The sequence below is a fragment of the Oryctolagus cuniculus genome, chromosome 18 (assembly GCF_964237555.1).
Source record: "Oryctolagus cuniculus chromosome 18, mOryCun1.1, whole genome shotgun sequence".
In the NCBI taxonomy this organism is placed as follows: Eukaryota; Metazoa; Chordata; class Mammalia; order Lagomorpha; family Leporidae; genus Oryctolagus; species Oryctolagus cuniculus.
In genome coordinates, this window is record NC_091449.1 from 5,006,038 (window position 1) to 5,028,879 (window position 22,842).

Below are 22,842 nucleotides of genomic sequence, written 5' to 3' on the forward strand. Positions count from 1 at the left end.
CACAATTTTCTTGTCTTTTTATCTTTTGTTCATTTTTTAAAGATTTATTTATTTGAAAGGCAGAGTTACAGAGAGAGAGAGAGAGAGAGAGAGAGAGAGAGAGAGAGATCTTTCATCCCCTGGTTCACTCCCCAAATGGCCACAACAGCCAGAGCATAGCCGATCCAAAGCCAGGAACCAGGAGCTTCTTCCAGGTTTTCCATGTGGACTGGAACTGATGCCACTGCATTTTGTGGCTTTACCCAGGATGCCATAGTGCCGGCCCTGATTTTAAAATATTTCAAATAATACACTAAGTATAAAACAGAGTTCAATGACCACACCTAAGTTTAACAATTTGGCCTTATTCTCCCATTATGCAAGCATCATACACACCCATACTATTTCTTGATAGCAAGTGTGTGTGTGTACACGTTTTCTCTCATGATTGGAAACTGAGAAGTGAAATGTGTGGATGTCATATTATTCTGAACGCTGGCTCTTACATAGCAATAAAGCATTCTTTTCAGGTGTGCTGATGTTGTCTGTGACCTCCCTCAGTCCTACTTTCTTATATTATAATGTGTGGCCCTGGAGCTGAGACATCGTCTTCAGAGGTGTGCTCAGTTGGGTTTGGAATAGCTCGGGGGTCTGGCCTTTCCTAACCTCAGAAAGGAGATGGAAAAAGGACACAGAGACCGACCTCTGCAGAGAGAAGTTGCTCTATTGAAGCAAATATCGGGAGAGACTGTTCGTCTAGAGCTGAGCTGTTATCTGGTTTCGGAGGGAATTTGCCAATCCTGGGTGGGGTGGGGAGAGGTGGAAGGCAGCTGGTGGGAGAGCAGGGGCTCTTTGAAGCCTCTGGGAACTTCCCTCTCATCTGTTTCACAAGCTGCCCCGTGCAGCTTATCTGTTTGCCAGTCGCATTGTAAGGAGTCTAGAATGGTCTGGTTCGGCACCACGGGTCTCAGCTAAAGGGAAGAAATGGTGTTGGGGAGGAGGGAATGGGTCACGCATAGGGCAAGAAGCCCTTTTATACTTGTTGGTCAGAAGTGCAGAGACTCAGCATCCACCCCTGATCTCCTTGCATCAGCATCTGCATGTTAACAGCATCTGCATTTTGATACAACCTAGATGTTCAATTCCTAAAATCTGAGCCGGACCCCTATAAGTCTTCGTGATCTTTACATCCATGAAAGCAAGGAGCCTCGTGTTCCCCTGTGTGCTACACACACATCACGGATCCATCTACTTGTGCCTTGGTCTACGTGTTGCTGTCCATTAAACGCTAGTATCTGCCCGGGTTCTGTGAACTTGTGTCAACCCCATGTCATAACCATGAGTACCCGACTGAATCACTCAGCTACGTCAGTGCCCACCCCTTCCTCTCCCACTGCATCTAGAGTCAAGAACTCTCCACACAGCTGTTTAGTCTGCTATGATGATGCTTTGAATTTCAGGGGCATTTATGTTCAGAGCCACAGGTTTCTGTGGGAGGCGCTGGGCTGCCTGGACCCTGCTCAGAGGGCTTTGTACAGGGACATGGTGCTGGAGCACCACAGGACCCTGCCTTCCCTCCCCGAATTCCTAACCCCTAGCATTCCATCTGCTTACACAGTGTTTTGTGGAAGCCTCTGCTTTTCATGACTGGGTCTCAGGCCTCTGTTTTGAAGAAAAATGGAGGGATTCTTGGTGTAGAAAAGCCAAATATCTTTTAAAGATTTACTTGATCGGGGCTGGTGCTGTGGCATATGGAATAAAGCCACCAGTTGCAGTGCCAACATCCCATATGTTTGCGGGTTTAAGTCCTGGCTGCTCCACTTCAGATCCAGCTCTCTGCTATGGCCTGGGAAAACCATAGAAGCTGGCTGAAGTCCTTGGGCCCCTGCACCTGAGTAGGAGACCTGGAAGAAGCTCTTGGCTCCTGTCTCAGGATTAGTGCAGCTTGGGCTGTTGTGGCCATCTAGGGAGTTAACCAGCAGATGGAAGACCTCTTTCTCTGCCTCTTCTTCTCTCTGTGTAATTCTGACATTCAATTAAATAAATAAATCTTAAAAAAAAGATTTACTTTATCTATTTGAAAGCAGAGGTAGAGAGAGAGGGAGAGACAGAGGCAGAGACACATCTTTCATGTGCTGGTTCACTCCCCAGATAGCTGTTAATGGTTGGGTCCGAAGCCAGGAGCCAGGAGCCAGGAGCTTCTTCCAGGTCTCCCACATGGTTGTAGGGGTCCAAGTACTTGAGCCATTCTCCACTGCTTTCCCAGGTGTATTAGCAGGGAGCAAGATTGGAAGTGGAGCAGCTAGGACATGAAGCAGCACCCATATGGGATGCCGGTATGGCAGGTGGCAGCTTAACTGACTTAGCCATGATGCTGGCCCCAGAACTCAATTTCTTGAGCTGTCACCATGGGCTGCATTAATAGGAAGCTGCAGTCAGAAGCCAGAGCTAGGAGCCAGCTCCAGGGACTTGTGGGAGGCTGGCAGCTTAAATGTTAGGTCAAATGGCTGCCCCAGGCATTTTATTTTAACCTTCCCCCTTTTGGGGGCACTGAGACTCCCTCCTTCCACACTGGGGATCATTTTAGAAGTTCCCTGGCATGAAGGGTCATGGCCCACATGTGAGAGTGCAGTCTCCATGCTCTGATTCGCATTTGGATGCAGTTCCGTGTGGAGCCTGGCTCTGCATGCTGGGCGGGCTTCTTAGTGCTCTGAGGGGTCTTGGCAGCAGCAGCACCCAGGGAAGAAGACCTTAGAATCTCTGGTTCCCTTCTCTGCAGTGCGGGAGACCCCCAGGGAGAGTGGAGTTTCTTTTGTTCCTAAACAGCCTTGCAGTCCCTAAGGGAGACCTGGTCACCTACCTGGAACAAAGGTGAAGACAGAGGAGACAGAAGCCAGGTCCCCAGGCCTTGGGAGTGAGGGTGCAAAGGTCAGGAAGCCAGACCTGGGAATGTGGTTTGCCAGGCTCTGGCGTGTGAAGCCTGGTCCATTGTTCCTGTTGTTGCAGAGGGACAGCTCCTTCCCTGTGGTTATCACACTCTTCCATCAGCCTAGGCGGCTCCTCCCTCCAGCCACCTTCCAGAACATTCTCAGTGAGAGGCCATGGCCCCCCCTTCACCACAGTGGGTCTGCTCTTGCCTGCTTCAGGGGGCCTGAGGAAGTCAGTGTGCCTTTTTACAAGACCTCTTTGTAAAGACAGTGCCTGTTAATTATCTAGGGTCCGGTGCTGTGGTGTAGGGTTAAAGTCCCGGCCTGCAGTGCTGGCATGAGATATGGGCACGAGTTCAAGTCCTGCTGCTCCATTTCTTTTTTTTTTTTTTATCTTTTATTTAATGAATATAAATTTCCAAAGTACGTCTCATGGGTTACAATGGCTTTCCCCCCCATACCGTCCCTCCCACCCACCACCCTCCCCTTTCCCACTCCCTCTCCCCTTCCATTCACATCAAGATTCATTTTCGATTATCTTAGTATACAGAAGATCAGCTTAGTATACCTTAAGTAAGGATTTCAACAGTTTGTTCCCACACAGAAACATAAAGTGAAAAATAATAGATGATTTTTTTTTAAATGATGATGAAATCAGATCAGACCTATTGTCATGTTTAATCCCAGTGAGAGTCAAGTTGGGAATTGATAGTTTCTTTTCTTTTTTTTTTTTTTTAATAGAAGATCAGTTTAGTGTACATTAAGTAAAGATTTCAACAGTTTGCACCCCCATAGAAACACAAAGTGAAATATACTGTTTGAGTACTCGTTATAGCATTAAGCCTCAGTGTACAGCACATTAAGGACAGAGATCCTACATGAGGAGTAAGTGCACAGTGACTCCTGTTGTTGACTTTACAAATTGACACTCCTGTTTATGGCATCAGTAATCTCCCTATGCACCAGTCATGAGTTTCCAAGGCTATGGAAGCCCCTTGAGTTCTCCGACTCTTATCTTGTTTAGACAAGGTCATAGTCAAAGTGGAGGTTCTCTCCTCCCTTCAGAGAAAGGCACCTCCCTCTTTGAAGACCTGTTCTTTCCACTGGGATCTCACTCACAGAGATCTTTTTGCCAGAGTGTCTTGGCACCCCGGTTAGAATGGCTCACATACAGAAATCTACCAACAACAGATGCTGGCGAGGATGTGGGGAAAAAGGGACACTAACCCACTGTTGGTGGGAATGCAAACTGGTTAAGCCACTATGGAAATCAGTCTGGAGATTCCTCAGAAACCTGAATATAACCCTACCGTTCGACCCAGCCATCCCACTCCTTGGAATTTACCCAAAGGAGTTTAAATTGATAAAGAAAAAAGCGGTCTGCACCCTAATGTTTATTGCAGCTCAATTCACAATAGCCAAGACCTGGAACCAACCTAAATGCCCATCAATGGTAGACTGGATAAAGAAATTATGGGATATGTAGTCTTTAGAATACTATACTGCAGTAAGAAACAACGAAATCCAGTCATTTGCAACAAAATGGAGGATTCTGGAACACATCATGCTGAGTGAAGTAAGCCAGTCCCAAAGGGACAAATACCATATGTTCTCCCTGATCGGTGACAACTGACTGAACACCAAAAAGGAAACCTCCTGAAGTGAAATGGACACTATGAGAAATGGTGACTTGATCAGCATAGCCCTGACTGCTAATGGACAACTTAATACATTATCCCTCATAGTATTTTTTTTTTCTGTTCTACTTAATATGACTGGTTTAATTCTGTAATTATCACACAGTTATTCTTAAGTGTTGAAAATTAACTGAAATGTGATCCCTGTTAAACATAAAAGTGGGAATAAGAGAGGGAAGAGATGTATAATTTGGGGCATGCTCGGGCTGACTTGCCCCAATTGGTAGAGTTGGAAACATACTAGGGGATTCCAATTCAATCCCATCAAGGTGGCATGTACCAATGCCATCTCACTATTCCAAGTGATCAATTTCAGTTCACAATTGATCATAATGAAAGGACTAAGAGTCAAAGGGAGCACATAAACAAGTCTAGTATCTGCTAACACTAACCGATAGAATAAATAAAGGGGAGAGTGATCCAACATGGGAAGTGAGATACTCAGCAGACTCATAGAATGGCGGATGTCCTAAATAGCACTCTGGCCTCAGAATCAGCCCTAAAGGCACTCGGATCTGGCTGAAAAGCCCTGCTGCTCCATTTCTAAGCCAGCTCTCTGCTATGGTCTGGGAAAGCAGTAGAAGATGGCCCCAGTACTTGGGCCCTTGTAACCCCCTGGGAGACCTGGAATAAGCTCCAGGCTCCTGGCTTCCCATCGACCCAGTTCCAGCTATTGCAGGAATTTGGGGAATGAACCAGCGATGGAAGTCTCTCTCTCTCTCTCTCTCTCTCTCTCTCTCTCTGCCTCTGTGACTCCAGCTTTCAAATAAACAAATAAACAAATAATAAATCTTTAAAAACTCTAAATCATCTAATGATGTTTCTCTGTATTGTCTGAATTCTGTTTCATTACACTTTTCTCATCAGAGCTGCTTTTGAATGGGAATGCATTTTCTCAGGCCAGTGACTCCCCTGCCTGGTCTTCACAGGTGCTCTGTCACAGTGAAGAACTGGAACCATCTAGAGGAATTCTTTCTTAATTGTACATGGAGGCTCATGCCTGATTATGTGAGTCAACATACTTTTAAATCCTCCCTTTGTGGGAGTTTTGTTGTTGTCAGGGTAGATTCCCTTACATCAGTAAGTTATTTGTATGGACTTTAAAAGATTTTTTTTATTTATTGAAAGACAGAGTTAGAGAGAGAGGCAGAGACAGAGAGAGGGGTATTCTATCCATTAGTGCACTCCCCAGAAGACACAATTGCCAGAGCTGGGCCGATATGTAGCCAGGAGCTAGGAGCTTCTTCTGGGTCTGCCACACAGGTGCAGGGTCTCAAGGACTTGGGCCATCTTCTACTGCTTTCCCAGGCCATAGCAGAGAGCTGAGTTGGAAGAGGAGCAGCCAGGACTAGAGCTGGCTCCCATATGGGATGCCGGTGCTTCAGGCCACGGCTTTAACCGAGGCGGCCCGTGGATTTTTACCTGTACGTTAAGATTTTGATGATAGTTTTAAGCACTGCATACTTTCAGACAATGTGAGGTGAGATCAAAATACAACTCAGCCATGTGTCTATAGTCAATAAACTCATGTTTGTCTGCCTGTATACATATTGCTAATACATATACTAATTTGTCATTAGTTGTGCATTTATTTTCCTTTTTTTAAGACTTATTTATTTTTTTGAAAGGCAAGGTTTCAGAGAGGCAGAGGTGGAGAGAGAAAAAGAGAGAGCGAGACTGAGACAGGTTCTCCACCCGCTGGTTCACTCCCCAAATGGCCACTATGGCTGGAGCTCGTTGATCTGAAGCCAGGAGCCAGGAACTTCCTCTGGGTCTCCCACAAAGGAGCAGGGCCCCAAGTACTTGGGCCATCCTCCACTGCCCTCCGAGGCCACAACAGAGAGCTGGATAGCAAGTGAAGCAGCTGGGACTTGAACCGGCGCTCACATGGGATGCTGACACTGCAGGTGGTGGCTCCACCTGCTATGGCACAGTGCCTGCCCCTGTGTATTTATTTTCTTGGTTGCTGTGCAGTCCTGTCCAGGTGAACACTCTTGCAAATTTCTTTAGTGTTTCATGGATACAGTGAGAGAGAGCCCCATGTGACTTGCAGGTTTTCTTTCAATAGTGTATAATTTTATCCCTCCTCTGGATAAGGTATTTAAATTTTGCATGGATAAAATACATAACCAAAGGTATACACTTAAATAATTTTCACTGTAGTATTCAGCCGTAGAAAGTGGCAGGCAAAGCTGTGTGTCACGGGCGGGATCTGCCCACACCTGGACAGCCTCCCGTGCACACAGTGTGTCCCAGCTGCTAATCAGGGAGACATCCTGTTCCTCCAGGTCCCTCTCACTGCCCCAGCTTTGAATCAGGCAGCCCGGGGACCCCCTGTGTCAGGGAATCCCTGTCTCACGGTACCTGGTATCCTCTCCAGCTGCTCTAGCCTGCATCCCTCATCTCTGTTCGGCCACTCCAACTCATCTCCCACCCATCTCCCTCCTCCCTTGACACAGTTCCCTATAAAGCCCCAGCCTTACACATGAGCCCCGAGCTCCTCCCACTCTGAGGCTGCTCCCGACAGTTCTTCACCCTAATAAAACTCTTTCTTTGCTCAGTGTGGTCTTGGTTGTTGTTCTCGGTTGTGGTTAAAAACCCTGACACTAGCTGCTCCACTTGCAATCCAGCTCTCTTGCTATGGCCTGGGAAAGCAGAGGAAGATGGCCTAAGTCCTTGGGCCTCTGTACCTGTGTGGGAGACCTGGATCAAGTTCCTGGCTCCTTGCTTTGGCCATTGCAGTCAATTGGGGAGTGACCCAATGGATGGAAGGCCTCTCTCTGCCCCTCTTCTCTCTGTGTAACTCTGACTTTCAAATAAATAAATAAATTCTTTTTTTTTTTGACAGGCAGAGTTAGACAGTGAGAGAGAGAGACAGAGAGAAAGGTCTTCCTTCTGTTGATTCACCCCAGAAATGGCCACCACGGCCAGCATGCTGTGCTGATCCAAAGCCAGGAGCCAGGTGCTTCCTCCTGGTCTCCCAAGCCTGTGCACAGCCCAGGCACTTGGGCCATCCTCCACTGCCTTCCTGGGCCACAGCAGAAGCTGGACTAGAAGAGGAACAACCAGGGCAGAATCTGGCACCACAACTGGGCATACAACCTGTGGTGCCGGTGCCACAGGCAGAGGATTAGACTAGTGATGATCTGCATCGCTGGCCAATAAATAAATTCTTAAAAAAAAAAAAGCGAGAAACTGCTTGAAATCTAAAAGTGCTGTTCTCACAGGAGTTAAGTAAAAAATGGTGGGTAGCAGAGACTCGGGAGAGTGGAGGGAGGAGGCAGGGGAAAAGATGGCTAGCAGGTTCTTCATTTATTTTTAAAGATTTATGTATTTATTGGAGAGGTAGATTGACAGATAGAGAGAGGGAGAGACAGCGAGGGAGAGAGAGAGAGAGAGAGAGAGATCTTCATCTTCTGGTTCACTCCTCAAATGGGCAGCAGTGGCGGGAAACTGGGCTGATCCATAGACAGGAGCCAGGAGCTTCTTCCGGGTTTTCCATGTGAACTGGAAATGATGCCACTGCATGTGGTGGCTTTACCCAGGATGCCATAGTGCCGGCCCTGATTTTAAAATATTTCAAATAATACACTAAGTATAAAAGAGAGTTCAATGAGCACACCTAAGTTTAACAATTTGGCCTTGTTCTCCCATTATGCAAGCATCATACAAGCACATACTATTTCTTGATAGCAAGTGTGTGTGTGTACACGTTTTCTTTCATGATTGGAAACTAAGAAGTGAAATGTGTGGATGTCATATTATTCTGAACGCTGGCTCTTACATAGCAATAAAGCATTCTTTTCAGGTGTGCTGATGTTGTCTGTGACCTCCCTCAGTCCTACTTTCTTATATTATAATGTGTGGCCCTGGAGCTGAGACATCTCACCTGGAATAACTTGGGGGTCTGGCCTTTCCTAACCTCAGAAAGGAGATGGAAAAAGGACACAGAGAGCGAGCTCAGCAGAGAGAAGTTGCTCTATTGAAGCAAATCTCGGAAGAGACTGCGCATCTAGAGCTGAGCTGTTATCTGGTTTCGGAGGGAATTTGCCAATCCTGGGTGGGGTGGGGAGAGGTGGAAGGCAGCTGGTGGAGAGCAGGGGCTCTTTGAAGCCTCTGGGAGCTTCCCTCTCATCTGTTTCACAAGCTGCCCCGTGCAGCTTATCTGTTTGCCAGTTGCATTGCAAGGAGTCTGGAAAGGTCTGGTTCGGCACCAAGGGTCTCAGCTAAAGGGAAGAAATGGGGTGGGGGAGGATGGGAAGGGTCACGCATGGGGCAAGAAGCCCTTTTATGCTTGCTGGTCAGAAGTGCAGAGACTCAGCGTCCACCCTGTTCTCCTTGCATCAGCATCTGCATGTTAACAACGTCTGCATTTTGATACAACCTAGATGTTCAATTCCTAAAATCTGAGATGGACCCCTATAAGTCTTCATGATCTTTCCATCCATGACAGTAAGGAGCCTCGTGTTCCCCTGTGTGCTACACACACATCACGGATCCATCTACTGGTGCCTTGGTCTACGTGTTGCAGTGCATTAAATGCTAGTACCTGCCTTGCTTCTGTGGACTTATGTGAACCCCTTTATGAGTCATTCAGGTACGTCAATGCCCACACCTGCCTCTCCCACCTCATCTAGAGTCAAGAACTCTGTGCACGGCTGTTTAGTCTCCTATGATGATGCTTTGAATTTCAGGGACATTTATGTTCAGAGCCACAGGTTTCTGTGGGAGGCGCTGGGCTGCCTGGACCCTGCTCAGAGGGCTTTGTACAGGGACGTGGTGCTGGAGCACCACAGGACCCTGCCTTCCCTCCCCGAATTCCTAACCCCTAGCATTCCATCTGCTTACACAGCGTTTTGTGGAAGCCTCTGCTTTTCATGACTGGGTCTCAGGCCTCTGTTTTGAAGAAAAATGGAGGGATTCTTGGTGTAGAAAAGCAAAATGTCTTTTAAAGATTTACTTCATCGGGGCTGGTGCTGTGGTGTAGGGGGTAAAGCCGCCACCTGCACTGCCAACATCCCATATTGGTGCCGGTTGAGTCCAGGCTGCTCTACTTCAGATCCAGCTCTCTGCTATGGCCTGGGAAAGCAGTAGAAGCTGGCTGAAGTCCTTGGGCCCCTGCACCTGAGTAGGAGACCTGCAAGAAGTTCTTGTTCCTGGCTTCCCATTGACCCAGTTCCAGCCACTGCAGCCATTTAGAGATTTAAATAGCGATGGAGGTCTCTCTCTCTCTCTCTCTCTCTCCACCCTCCGTCCCTCCCTCCCTCCCTTTCTCTGCCTCTGTAACTCCAGCTTTCAAATAAACAAATAAATAAATCTTTAAAAACTGTAAATCATCTAATGATATTTCTCTGTATTGTCTGAACTCTGTTTCATTACACTTTTCTCATCAGAGCTGCTTTTGAATGGGAATGCATTTTCTCAGGCCAGTGACTCCCCTGCCTGGTCTTCACAGGTGCTCTGTCACAGTGAAGAACTGGAGCCATCTAGAGGAATTGTTCTGTAGTGGTACATGGAGGCTTATGCCTGATTTTCTGAATTAATGTTTATCTCATTCTCTGAAATCCTCTATTTGTGGGAGTTTTGTTGTTGTTGTTGTTGTCAGGTGTTCAGTCAGGGTAGATTCCCTTACATTAGTAAGTTATTTGGATTTTTCTTTAAGGTTTATTTTATTTATTTGAAAGACAGAGTTACAGAGAGATTCAGAGAGAGAGAGAGAGAGAGAGAGAGAGAGAGAGAGAGAGAGACAGAGACAGAGACAGACACAGAGACAGGTCTTCCATCCGCTGGTTCACTCCCTAGAAGGCCGAAATGGCCAGAGCTGTACTAATTGAAGCCAGGAGCTAGGAGCTTCTTCTGGGTCTCCCACACAGGTGCAGGGTCTCAAGGACTTGGGCCATTTTCTACTGCTTTCCCAGGCCATAGCAGAGAGCTGAATTGGAAGAGGAGCAGCCAGGACTAGAACTGGTGCCCATATGGGATGCTGGTGCTTCAGGCCAGGGCTTTAACCTGCTGCAGCACAGCCCTGGCCCCTGGATTTTTACCTGTACGTTAAGATTTTGATGATAGTTTTAAGCACTGCATACTTTCAGACAATGTGAGGTGAGATCAAAATACAACTCAGCCATGTGTCTATAGTCAATAAAATCACGTTTGTCTGCCTGTACACATATTGCTCTATTTTGTCATTAGTTGTGTATTTATTTTCCTTTTTTAAGGTTAAATTATTTATATGAAAGGCAGAGTTACAGAGAGGCAGTCCTGTGCAGGTGAACACTCATGCAAATTTTCTTAGTGTTTCATGAATACATTGATGGAGAACTTCATGTGACTTGCAGGTTTTCTTTTAATAGTGTATAATTTTATCCCTCCCCTGAATAAGGTATTTAAATTTTGCATGGATAAAGCTGCCGCCTGCAGTACCGGCATCCCACATGAGTGCCAATTTGAGACCTGGCTGCTCCATTCTGATGCAGCTCTCTGCTGCTGCCTAGGAAAGCAGTGGAAGATGGCTCAAGTCCTTGGGCCCTGCACCACGTGGGAGACCTGGAAGAAGCTCAAGGATCCTGGCTTCGGATTTGCATAACTCCAGCCATTGAGGACAACTGGGGAGTGAACCAGCAGATCGAAGATCTCTCTGTCTCTCTCTCTGCCTCTGCTTCTCTGTAACTCTGCCTTCCAAATAAATAAATAAATCTAAAAAAAAAAGATGTGACAAAAAGAATCTTTGCACATTGTTGGTGGGAATTCAAATTAGTTCAAGCACTGTAGAAAACAACATGGGAATTCCTCAAAAAAATAAAAATGGAGGTACCACAGGACCCATCAATCTCACAGCAGGGCATATATGTCCAGGAAATGACAATCAGCATGATCAAGGATGCCTGCACTCCCACATTCATTGCACCATCATCACTGCAGCCAAGATATGGAATCTAAGTTCCACCAATGGAAAATACAGGAATGAAGAAAATGCTGTACACCCACAAAGGAAAACGAATGATGATGATTGAAAAAGAATGATGCTATGTCATTTTCAACTACATGGATGAATCTGAAGACACTCCAGTAAGTTAGAAGAGGAAGGCACAGGAGAGGGACACATACTCCATGATCCCATATACTCTTGCTTGGGAAATGTAGGAATTTGAATTCACAGAAGTAAAGAATAGTGGCTGCAGTACAGAGCCAATAACATTGTACTATATTCTTGGACACCTCCAAGAGAATAAATTCTAAGTGTTCTTTCCACAAAAGTATGCTAAGTAGTGTATATATTAATTAGCTCAGTATAGCCTTTCACAACCTATACGTAATTGAAAAAACACATTGCACATAATAATGTATATTATTTTTGAGAATCCAACATTGCAAACACTCCTCTAGCTTCCCTGTGATTACCTCATCTCTCACCCTGTGATTACCTCATCACCGCCCCCTTGCCTGCTTCCACCTGTGAGAGTCAGTCTGCCTCCAGGTATTATGAAAATGGAAGAGATTCTTCCAAACTCTGGAAATTTCTCTGGAGGTGCTCATTAGAAACTTTTAATTGTTTCTGTGAATTGGGAACTGGGAGAAAGCTTTGCTATTTTTGTTTTGTGTTTCTTCTCAACTGTCACTGAAAGTCCAAGTGAGGCGATAAATGTGTTTCTGTGGGGAGTTGAGGCCATGGAGTTATGAACTGGTATCTTGTGGTCTGGCTGCTTCCCCTGCACACAAGCAGGGGGTCGCATCTGTCCCCTGAGCCCAATTTCCTGGCAGCCTAGAGAAGTCAGCTGAGTATTTTCTCCTTCAATGTGGAGACAGTTTGTAAAGGAAGGAGGCACACCAGGGGCTGCATATGGATAAGTGGTCTGTTTGGCAAAAGGGTTTCAGAGGCGGTGCAAAAGTCACAGAGGAAGAAAAAGTAATTCTTAGACTTGGGCTGAGCTTGTGGAGAGCGACTGGGGATCTGAGATCCTACACCAATCTCTAACTGCTCCCAGTGTTTCCAGAAACCCTTCTAAGGATGACCGATTTTCAAAAGTTTATTGATTTGAAAGGCAGAGATTGAGATGAAATAGAGATGCAGATGTAGATAAATAGGTAGAAAATATGGTGAGAGAGAGATCCACAGCACTGACTCACTCTTCAGAAGTACACAGTAGCTGGTGCTGGGCCAGCCTGAAGACACAATCAGGATCTCCCCTGTAGGGAGCAAGGCCCCAAGAACATGAGCATCTCCAGGATGCCCATTACAGGGAGCTGGGACTTGAACCTAAGCACTTCAGTTCCAAGTGGTGCCTTAGCAGCTGTGCCAAACGTTCATCCCAACTCCTGGAATTGGAGGAGGAGGCGGGATGGGAGTGGGCTGGGAGGGTGGGTGTGGGGGAAGAACCATTGTAGTCCTAAAGTTGTACCTATGAAATTTGCATCCATTAAATAAAAGCTACAAAAAGTAATAAAGCCTAATTTTTGTGAGGAGTCTAATTCAGAAATCGCAATTATAATTGCAGCCTGCAGTATAGAAATCATAGAGAAATGTACATGATTCCTCAAGTTATTTCAGTAACACTGCTGTACATGTGAGGAGTTGGTTGGTGCTAATGGGATCATTCATCTCTGTTTACCAATGTGGCTGATTGGTAATTGCTGAAAAAATCATGTTTCTCTCACACCAGGTTGACACATGTTTATGGAGATGGTAGTGTAAATATACCTGTCCTGAAAAATCAGTGTTTTCTGTTGATCCAGGTGGGACAATCTTGCTTTCTGAAGCTAGGAAGAAGACTTTCAGGAAAAGTTGTATTTCTGCTTGAGGATTTCAGACAGCAGGGCATTTAGGACTTCAGTGTCCTTCAGGTTCAAATGCGTCCTTTGATGCTCTGCCATGTTCAAGCTCATTCTTGTGTTTCCTCCATTTAAATGCATTCAATTCACAAAATAACACATCTCAGAATTCTATTTTAGGGGACCGGTGCTGTGGTGCAGTGGGTTAACGCCCTGGTCTAAAGCACTGGCATCACATATGGGAGCTGGTTAAGACCTGGCTGCTCCACTTCTGATCCATCTATCTGCTGTGGCCTGGGAAAGAAGTAGAAGATGGCTCGGGTCCCTGGATTACTTAATGATGATGATGTTTCTCTCTGATTGTATAGCACAGTACAAAGTACCAATGTAACCATGACCAGGCTACCAAATTCAATGATTGACTCCACCAATATTTAGATGAGTCAAATGACTCCATTTAGCTAAATGAACTTTATCTTGAAAGGAAAATATAGCTAGGTCATAATAATGGTCTTTTTTGAAAGACTTATTTGGAAGAGTTACACAGAGAGAGGGAGACGAGAGAGAGAGAGAGAGAGAGACTGAGAGAGAGGGATAGAGACTGATCTTCCATCCACTGGTTTACTCCCCAGATGGCTCCAACACCCATACTGGGCCAGGCTGATGCAGGAGCCTAGAGCTTCTTCCAGGTCTCCTGCATGAGTTGCAGGGGCCCTTGCTCTTTGGCCATCTTCCAGTGCTTTCCCAGGTGGGTAAGCTTGGAGCTGGATTGGAAGTGGGGCAGCTGGGACTTGGATGTGGGCCCATATGGGATGCTGGCACTGCAGGCAGTGGCTTAACCTGCCTAACATGCCATAGCACTGCCCCCTGCATGGTCTTATGACTGTTAAACTAGAGAGACTAGGTAAGCATTAGTCACTCTGAGCTATGCCTTGTAAATCCTCTGTAAAGCAACACAGCCAAGTTTGGAAATATTCTGAAGAAAGAAATTCTCTGTGAAGAGAATGGTTTAGCCATGAATTCTGGATTATTTTCATAAGAAGTAGCTCCCAGCCCACGTCTCCATGCAGAACCCTCTGCTTTGAATGTTATAGTCAGATCCCTGGGAAAAAAGAGAGGACAACATAGAGTCAACAGTTGGAACTTCTTCCTCTTCCAGATTTTCCTGGGAATCCTATGGGATTCCTCATTTCTGGGTGGCCATCGTTTCAGTTCCTTCACAGGATGTAAGCCACTGTGCACAGGTTTGATTCTCAGGCACCTAGCTGTGGCCAACTCCTGGTCATTCTCTCCAGAGGAATCCCAGAGACCACTGCAGCTCTCGGGCTGAAGCATTGCCTCAGTGATCTTAAATGCAGGCTGTGTCTACGAGCACAGAGTGGCCAGGGGCGCCTCCATCAGCACCACCTGCCTCTTGAGTGTCTTCCAGGCCATCACCATCAGCCCCATGAACTCCAGATGGGCAGAATCAAAGCCAAAGCTCCAAAGGTCATTAGCCTTTCCAGTGTCCTGTGCTGGCTCTTGCACGTGCCGATAAATATCAGAGATTCCTATACTTATGAGTGACAAATTGAGAAATGAGACTATGACAGAAACTATAGATTTTGGATACTGTTCTGCTGCCCCAGGTGACCAAGACAGACACAGCAGTTGGAATGTTGTCGACCTGCCATGGTGTCTTGTGGTTTCTGCTTATGCTCTGGGCCAGTGGCTCCACGGTTTTCATTCTGCACTGGCACAGGAAGAGGGTCCAACACATTCATAAGAGCAACATCTTGCCAAGATGCTGCCCGAGATCACAGCTCCTCAAAGAATCCTAGTGAGCACATTTGTATGCTTGGGTTCCTTTTTTTCCATCATCTTTATTTATTTTCATGTTTTGGATGAGACTGCTGGTGGCTGTTGAACACCTCGGCCTTAGTTAATGCTTGCCTTCCAACTGCCAGTCCCTTTATTCTCCTGAGTCACAAACGCAGTGTGTACTGGAAGAAAGAGACAATTCTCTCAATTCAGGAGAATATAAAACGTCTGATTTTTGTTGGGGTCAAGACGTGGTGCACCTGTGCATCAAAGGCTCTGAAACATGACTGTGAGCTGGTCTCAGGGCAGAGAAAGCTGTGAAGAGACAGAGATCTGGCTTCTTCAGTGAATGATAGCAACAGGACCTGAAATTGTTGTAATACCTTGTGAGTATTCATATTCATACAACTCTATTTTAGTAGTGGTCACATTATGTGGGTTCGTTGTACAGGAATAAAATGCTTTACTCTGAAACAGTGCAGATACTGGAAATTTCCCCGAGTATGTGCTTTTGTTTCCTAGATTTCATTGGTCATTTAATTGTAGGGTTAAATCCATGAAACATGGTAGCATGTGAGATGCTTCAATAAGCACTTTGTAGTGAGTGGCGATAGCTCTGGGTTAGAATGGGAGAGGCCTGGAATGAAGCTAGAAGACAGGAAGGAAAATAGGTTTTAATTGTTGTGGCTTTGAAGGCTAGGTTGTGGATGTTGTGTTTTATGTCCTAGGAGATAGCATTTATTTGATACTCCTACATACTATATGATACTACTTATGGGACATGATCAGCAGATCATCAATAGTTTTGGCTAAGCATTGGAATAATGAAGGTCAGGGGGCAAAAGAGTAACACAAAGTGGGACACAGGAAGATGGGTTGGCCTGGTGCAGGTGGGAGGCAAACACTAAATGTGCTCCATGACCAGGATGAACTGAATGCAATTTTGGAAGGAACAGGTCTGCAGATGACAGACAGAGGGTTGTAAACGAACCTCTCATAAGCACCAGTATGTGAAGGGTCATAAGCAGGTCTCACCGTTCTCTAGATATCACAGGCTCCTGCTCAACTCACTCAGTTCAGGAGAATTAAATCATTTGCACAGTTCTCACACTTAAGTTTTTGCTGAACTTTCTGGAATAAACCTTTATTAATTTTGTGATTAATAGTTTTTTAAAGATATATTTGCTTATTTGAAAGGCACAGTTATACAGAGAGAGGAGAGGCAGAGAGAGAGAGAGAGAGAGAAAGGTCTTCCATCCACTGGTTCACTCCCCAATTGGCCACAATTGTCGGATCCACACAGATCTGAAGCCAGGAGCCAGGAGACTCCTCCGGGTCTCCCACGCTGGTTCAGGGGCCCAAGGACTTGGGCCATCTTTTACTACTTTCCCAGGGTATAGAAGAGAGCTGGATCAGAAGTGGAGCAGCCAGGACTTGAACCGGTGCCCATATGCGATGCCGGTGCTTCAGGCCAGGGTGTTAACCTGCTGTGCCACAGCACTGGGCCCTGGAATTAATAGTTAAACATTAAATATAAGTACAAGTCAAGAGTTTGCATTTAGAACCAAGCCATAAATCTTGAGCTGTAACGCAGCCCAGGGGCTTGAGCTGTAAACATGAGTAACTCATCCAGTGTACACACACAGACAGCCTACACCCGCAAAGTTACAGGGGAAGGACACACAGGCACGGACACTCACACACTCCAATGTACAATCACATTCACCCCCCTCTCACCACACCCAGCCACCCACATACTCACACATTTTCATTCACACGCTTACACTGTCGCCCACACCAATTACACATTCATATTGAAACATACAATGGGCCAGCGCTGCGGCTCACTAGGCTATTCCTCTGCCTGTGGCACTGGTACCTTGGGTTCTAGTCCTGGTTGGGGCACTGGATTCTGTCCCAGTTGCTCCTCTTCCAGTCCAGCTCTCTGCTGTGGCCAGGGAAGGCAGTGGAGGATGGCCCAGGTCCTTGGGTGCTGCACCCACATGGGAGACCAGGAGGAATCACCTGGCTCCTGCCTTCTGGTTTGCAAGCGTGCCGGCTCTAGCTGCCATTTCGGGGGGGGTGGTGAAACAACAGAAGGATGACCTTTCTCTCTCTCTCTCTAACTCTGCCTGTCAAAAAAAAAAAAAAAAAAAAAAAAAAAAAAAGAAAAAGAAAAAGAAAAAGAAACATACAATGACAGACAGTCATGTAGTCACACTCTGGCTCCCAAATCCCACTCACCCACCATGAATGAGTGCCACCAAATGAGCTGCTCCTGTGTGAAAAAGCAGTGCTGGGGCCAGCGCAGTGGCATAGCAGGTAAATACACCGCCTGCAGTGCCGGCATCCCATGTGGGCGCGGTTCAAGTACCGGCTGCTCCGCTTATGCTCCAGCTCTCTGCTGTGGCCTGGGAAAGCAGTAGAGATGGCCCAAGTCCTTGGGACCCTGCACCTACGTGGGAGCCCTGGAAGAGGCTCCTGGCTTCAGATTGGCCCAGCTCTGGCCATTGAGGCCCATTGGAGAGTGAACCAGCAGATGGAAGGCCTCTCTCTCTCTCTCTCTCTCTCTCTCTGCTTCTGCCTCTCTGTAACTCTGCCATTCAAATAAATAAATAAATCTTAAAAAAACACCAGTGCTAATCACAGTCCTCTAGCTCCCTGAAAATGGAGGTCATCTCCATCATCAGTAGTCCTTCCAACACTGCCATGACCCCCAGGGTGTTCTTCACAGTGTGTGACACAGGGGAGTGAGTGTTGTCACTTTAGGTGGAGGTGCATGTGGGGAAAGCTGGAGTGTTTGGAGAGGTGAAAGCATGCAAGAGAGTGACAGAGAAGAGAAAAAAAAGCAGGGAAAGGGGTGCTCTGGTTTGGATTTCAGTTTGAGCGAGGGTCCATGTGTTAGAGGCTTGGTCCCTGGGTGGCACTATTTGGTGGTGGTGGATCCTTTAGAAGGCAGGGCCCAGGGACCAGCACTGTGGTGTAGCTGGTAAAGCTGCCAGCTTCAGCGCTAGCTTCCCATATGGGCACCAGTTTGAATCCTAGCTGCGCTACTTCTTTTTTTTTTAAAGTATGTATTTATTTGAAAGGCAGAGTTAGAGAGAGGCAGAGGCAGAGAGAGAGAGAGAGAGAGAGAGAGAGAGGTGTTCCATCTGCTGGTTCACTCTCCAGATGGCTGCAAGGGCCAGAGCTGTGCCAATCCAAAGCCAGGAGCTGGGAGAGTCTTCCAGGTCTCCCATGCAGGTGCAGTGATCCAAGGACTTGGGCCATCTTCTACTACTTTCCCAGGCCATAGCAGAGAGCTGGTTGGAAGTGGAGCAGCAGGGACTTGAACTGGCACCCATAAGACATGCTGGTGTTGCAGGCGGTGGCTTAACCTGCTACACCACAGTGCCAGCCCCTGCTACATTCCTTTTTTTTTTTTATTTATTTTTTGACAGGCAAGTGGACAGTGAGAGAGACTGAGAGAAAGGTCTTCCTTTGCCTTGGTTCACCCTCCAATGGCTGCCACGGCCGGTGCACTGCGGCTGGTGCACCGTGCTGTTCTGATGGCAGGAGCCAGGTACTTATCCTGGTCTCCCATGGGGTGCAGGGGCCAAGCACTTGGGCCATCCTCCAGTGCACTCCCTGGCCACAGCAGAGAGCTGGCCTGGAAGAGGGGCAACCGGGACAGAATCCAGCGCCCCGACCAGGACTAGAACCCAATGTGCCGGCGCCGCAAGGCAGAGGATTAGTCCAGTGAGCCGCAGTGCCGGCCTCCTCCATTTCTGATCTAGCTCTCTGCTATGGCCTGGGAAGGCAATGGAAGACCACTCAAGTCCTTGGGCCCCTGCACCCATGTGGGAGATTGGAAGAAGCTCCTGGCTCCTGGCTTCGGATTGGTGCAGCTCTGGTCATTGTGGCGAACTGGGGAGAGAACCAGTGGATGGAAGACTTTGCTCTACCTCTGCCTCCCCTTCTCTCTCTGTGTAACTGTGAATTTCAAATAAATAAATAAATCTTAAAAAAAACCATTGTATCCTGTGAAAGATAATCCTGTTGAAGAAGTTTCAGTTTTGAGCTAAGAAGATTTTGAAGCAATCAAGAATACAGATTCCGTAACAAGTCAGATTTCACTTTTGGTAGCCCAGTGTCATGAAATGAAACCAAACCTTGGTGCCATTGTAGAATATAAAAAGAAGGAAGAATTATATTTGTACAGAGTAGCAGAATTGGACAAAATTACTTATGAAAGAGATAATTTTAGACAAGCAAAGGAAGATCTGTGGAAACACAGGCTTAATGAATTTATGGCAGACTGTTATATAGTAACAAATACAAGAGAATTACCAGATGCTTACCTGGGAGAGGAAGCTGAACTGGAGCTTAGAGACAGCTTGATCCTTTCTCTGAAGGAATCCTGTGCAGTGTTCCACCACCTCAGGAAAGTTGGAAGATCTTCAACCATTCAGCAGGAGAGAAAACACTTCATTCCTTGGCTTTAGAGTTTGCTCTCCATCATTACAAACCCACTCCCCTTTACTTCATGGATGAAACTGATGCAGCCTTTGATTTTAAAAATGTGTCCATTGTTGCATTGTATATATGTGAACAAAAATGCCCAGTTCATCATAATTTCACTTTGAAACCACATGTTTGAGATTTTGGATAGACTTATTGGAATTTAGAAGACATAAAATATAACAAAAAGTGTTGCTGTCAACCTAAAAGAAATTGTATCTAAAGGACTGTGTTGAATTTGTTCCTACTGAAGACTTCCAATTAAGTTGGGATACATGTAGTGTATTATATTCATTATCTAATTGTAATGAATTATATAAAAATACATATTCCTAAGCTGAATCACACACTTGGTTTGTATTTTACTCTGTTAATTAAAAGTCAAAGTCTAATAAAATATTCTCTGTACATGCAAAAAAGTTAACAAAACTAGCAACACTAAGGAGTTCTTATACATCCTTCATTCAATTCTATCCTAAATAAGTTTTGACTTTATTGCCACTCTCCACATTTTGTATATATGAAGACATAGAATTTCAACAGTATATTTATCCTGAAAATTCATAGGCATGTAAGTAGTAAGATTTCTAATCCAGAAAGCGATTGTTTGCTAATATGAATTAACCAATAGTTTGAATATTTAAGTGCTTATAAAGTATTTGAAAGAAGAAAGTCAATCAACCTAAATGGGAACTTGGCTTAGCAGTTAAGATGCTATTTGGGATGCATGCATCCCTTGTGGGAGTGCCTGGGTTCAAGCCTGCACTCATCCCATGTGGGAGAACCCGGGTTCAAGCCCTGGCTTTACTCTCGATTCTAGCTCTCTGATACCATGCCTCTCGGGAGGCAGTAGCTGAGAGCTGAAGAGTTGGGTCTCTGCCACCCTAGTGGGAGACCAGGATTGGGTTCCCAGCTCATGGCTTTAGCTCAGCCCAGCCTCAGCTGTTGTGGGTATTTTGGAAGCTCTCTGTCTCTCAAATAAAATAAATAATGTCTATAAGGAAATGCTGGTTCCTCCAGACCTGCCCATCAGCTGTACTAAGCTGGAGACAGCAAGCACAGCTCCCCGAGACTCTTAAATCCAACCACGGACTCTCTGAAGTGAATGTGAATGTGCATTTGGTTTTAATAATATGCTCAGGCAAATGTGACATAAAGAGCATGTTCAAGGATCTTGGGACCTTTTTGAAGGCCAAAGCCAGCTTCTGGTCAATGGGAAAGCACCCAGTGCTGTATGGAGCCAAAGCTCAGCACACATCCTCACTACTGTAGCAGAATATGTGAGCATTTCTGAGAATGGAGGGCATCAGGACTGGGGCAGGTTCCCGAGGAGCACAATTCCCTGGATCTCTATATGGGAAGATCTGAGTGGACAGGGGTCTTTTCTGCATTCCAGGAGCTGCCAGGTACAGAGACACCCTGGTGTGTCTGGTAGGAGAGGTTGTTCTTTGGTATCCAACACTCAGGGATGGAGATAAACACTGCTCCTATCACGTCCCCAGGGTCTGTTGGTATGCTTTTCAAATAATGATTTCCTTATTTTTTTTAATGATTTCCTTATTTTATATACTTTGAAGAGCCTTTTTTTTAAAAAAAGGATTATTTATTTGAAAGGCAGAGTTACAGAGAGAAGGAGAGAGAGGGAGAGGGAGAGAGAGAAAAAGGGAATCTTACATCTGCTGGTTCATTCTCTAAGTGGCTGCAATGGCTAGGGCTGGGCTAGGCCAAAGCCAGGAGGCCAGGAGCTTCTCCCTGGTGTCCTACATGGGTGCAGCACTTGGGCCAACGTACTTTACATCTGAAGTCCTCCTTTCATTTTCCTTCTTCCTTACATGAAAACATCGCAAGAAATAATCATCACCAATACTTTTTTGGATATATTGCAATGTTGAAACACAATAGATAATTCACAGCACATGTATTTGTAAGATAACAGAATAAAGCTAATTAAGTATTCTCATCAATTATCCCTTGCCCAATGCCAGTTTGCTCTCCAGATGGAGTATTCTGCATCATGTTGACATGCAGCCCCCTTTTTATGCAATTCAGATATCACATGGCACTCCATGGTGATGCATACCAACATTCTTTGGAAAATTACTTAATTTCCATCCTCTGGTTTACTCCCCCATGGCCACAACAATCAGGGCTGGGCCAGGCCAAAGCTAAAAGCCAGGGTGGCAAAGGCCCAAATCCTTGGGCCATTTTACACTGCTTTTCTGAGTCATTAGCAGGGTGTGGATCAGAAGTGGAGCAGCTGGGAGCTGAATGGCACCCATATGGAATGCTGATGTTGCAGTTGGCAGCTGTATCTGCTATGTCACAAAGCCATCTTGAAACCTTTTTCTTTAATTAGAAAAGGTATATAGCATATCCATTCCTAATTTTATAAAACACTATGTTATGAAGATGGTGCTTGTTTTATTCTATAGAGTAAGTCATTAAAAAGGACAATCACATGTAAGTGGTGATAATTCCTTTTACGAGCCATCCTGAAATATAAGTAAAACTGTGGTGACAATAATAAAATACAAAGAGTTAACAAAATAGAGGGATGCCTTTATGATCAAATTTCCAACAGTCAGAAGCATATTTAGGAAAATAATAAACATAATATCATAAGTTCATAATCTCATTAGTTCAGAGAGAAAACTGACCATTTTGGTTTTTTATTCATTTTTTAAAAGATTTATTTATTTATTTGAACCTCAGAGTTACACAGAGAAGGAGATGCAGAGAGAGTGAGAGCGAGAGAGCGAGAGAGAGAGAGAGAGAGAGAGGTCTTCATTCACTTGTTCACTACTCAGATGGCTGTACTGTCTGGAGCTGCACCAATTTGAAGCCAGGAGCCAGGAGATTCCTCCGGGTATTCCCATGTGGGTGGCAGGGACCCAAGAACTTGAGCCATTTTCCATTGCTTTCCCAGGCCATAGCAGAGAGCTGGATTGGAAGTGGAGCAGCCGGGACATGAACTGGTGCCCAGATGGGATGCCAGCACTGCAGAAAGCAGCTTTCTCTACTAAGTCACAGCGCTGGCCCCAAAACTGACCATTTTAACTTGCAATCATGGCCCTATGTCAGGGCCAGCATTGTGGCTCAGCAGGGTTATGCCACCATATTCAATGCTGACATCTCATGTGAGCACTGGTTTGAGTCCCAGCTGCTCCACT

At 45.8% G+C, this 22,842-nt stretch overlaps 1 long non-coding RNA gene and 1 pseudogene across 1 annotated transcript in view; both read left to right on the forward strand.

Annotated features, from left to right (window-relative positions):
- LOC127488753 (uncharacterized) overlaps positions 1-22,842 on the forward strand; it is an 80,514-nt gene that overhangs the window by 54,502 nt on the left and 3,170 nt on the right. The window lies entirely within an intron of this gene.
- ORYCUNV1R-PS1517 (vomeronasal 1 receptor oryCunV1R-ps1517 pseudogene) lies at positions 14,519-15,140 on the forward strand (annotated as a pseudogene).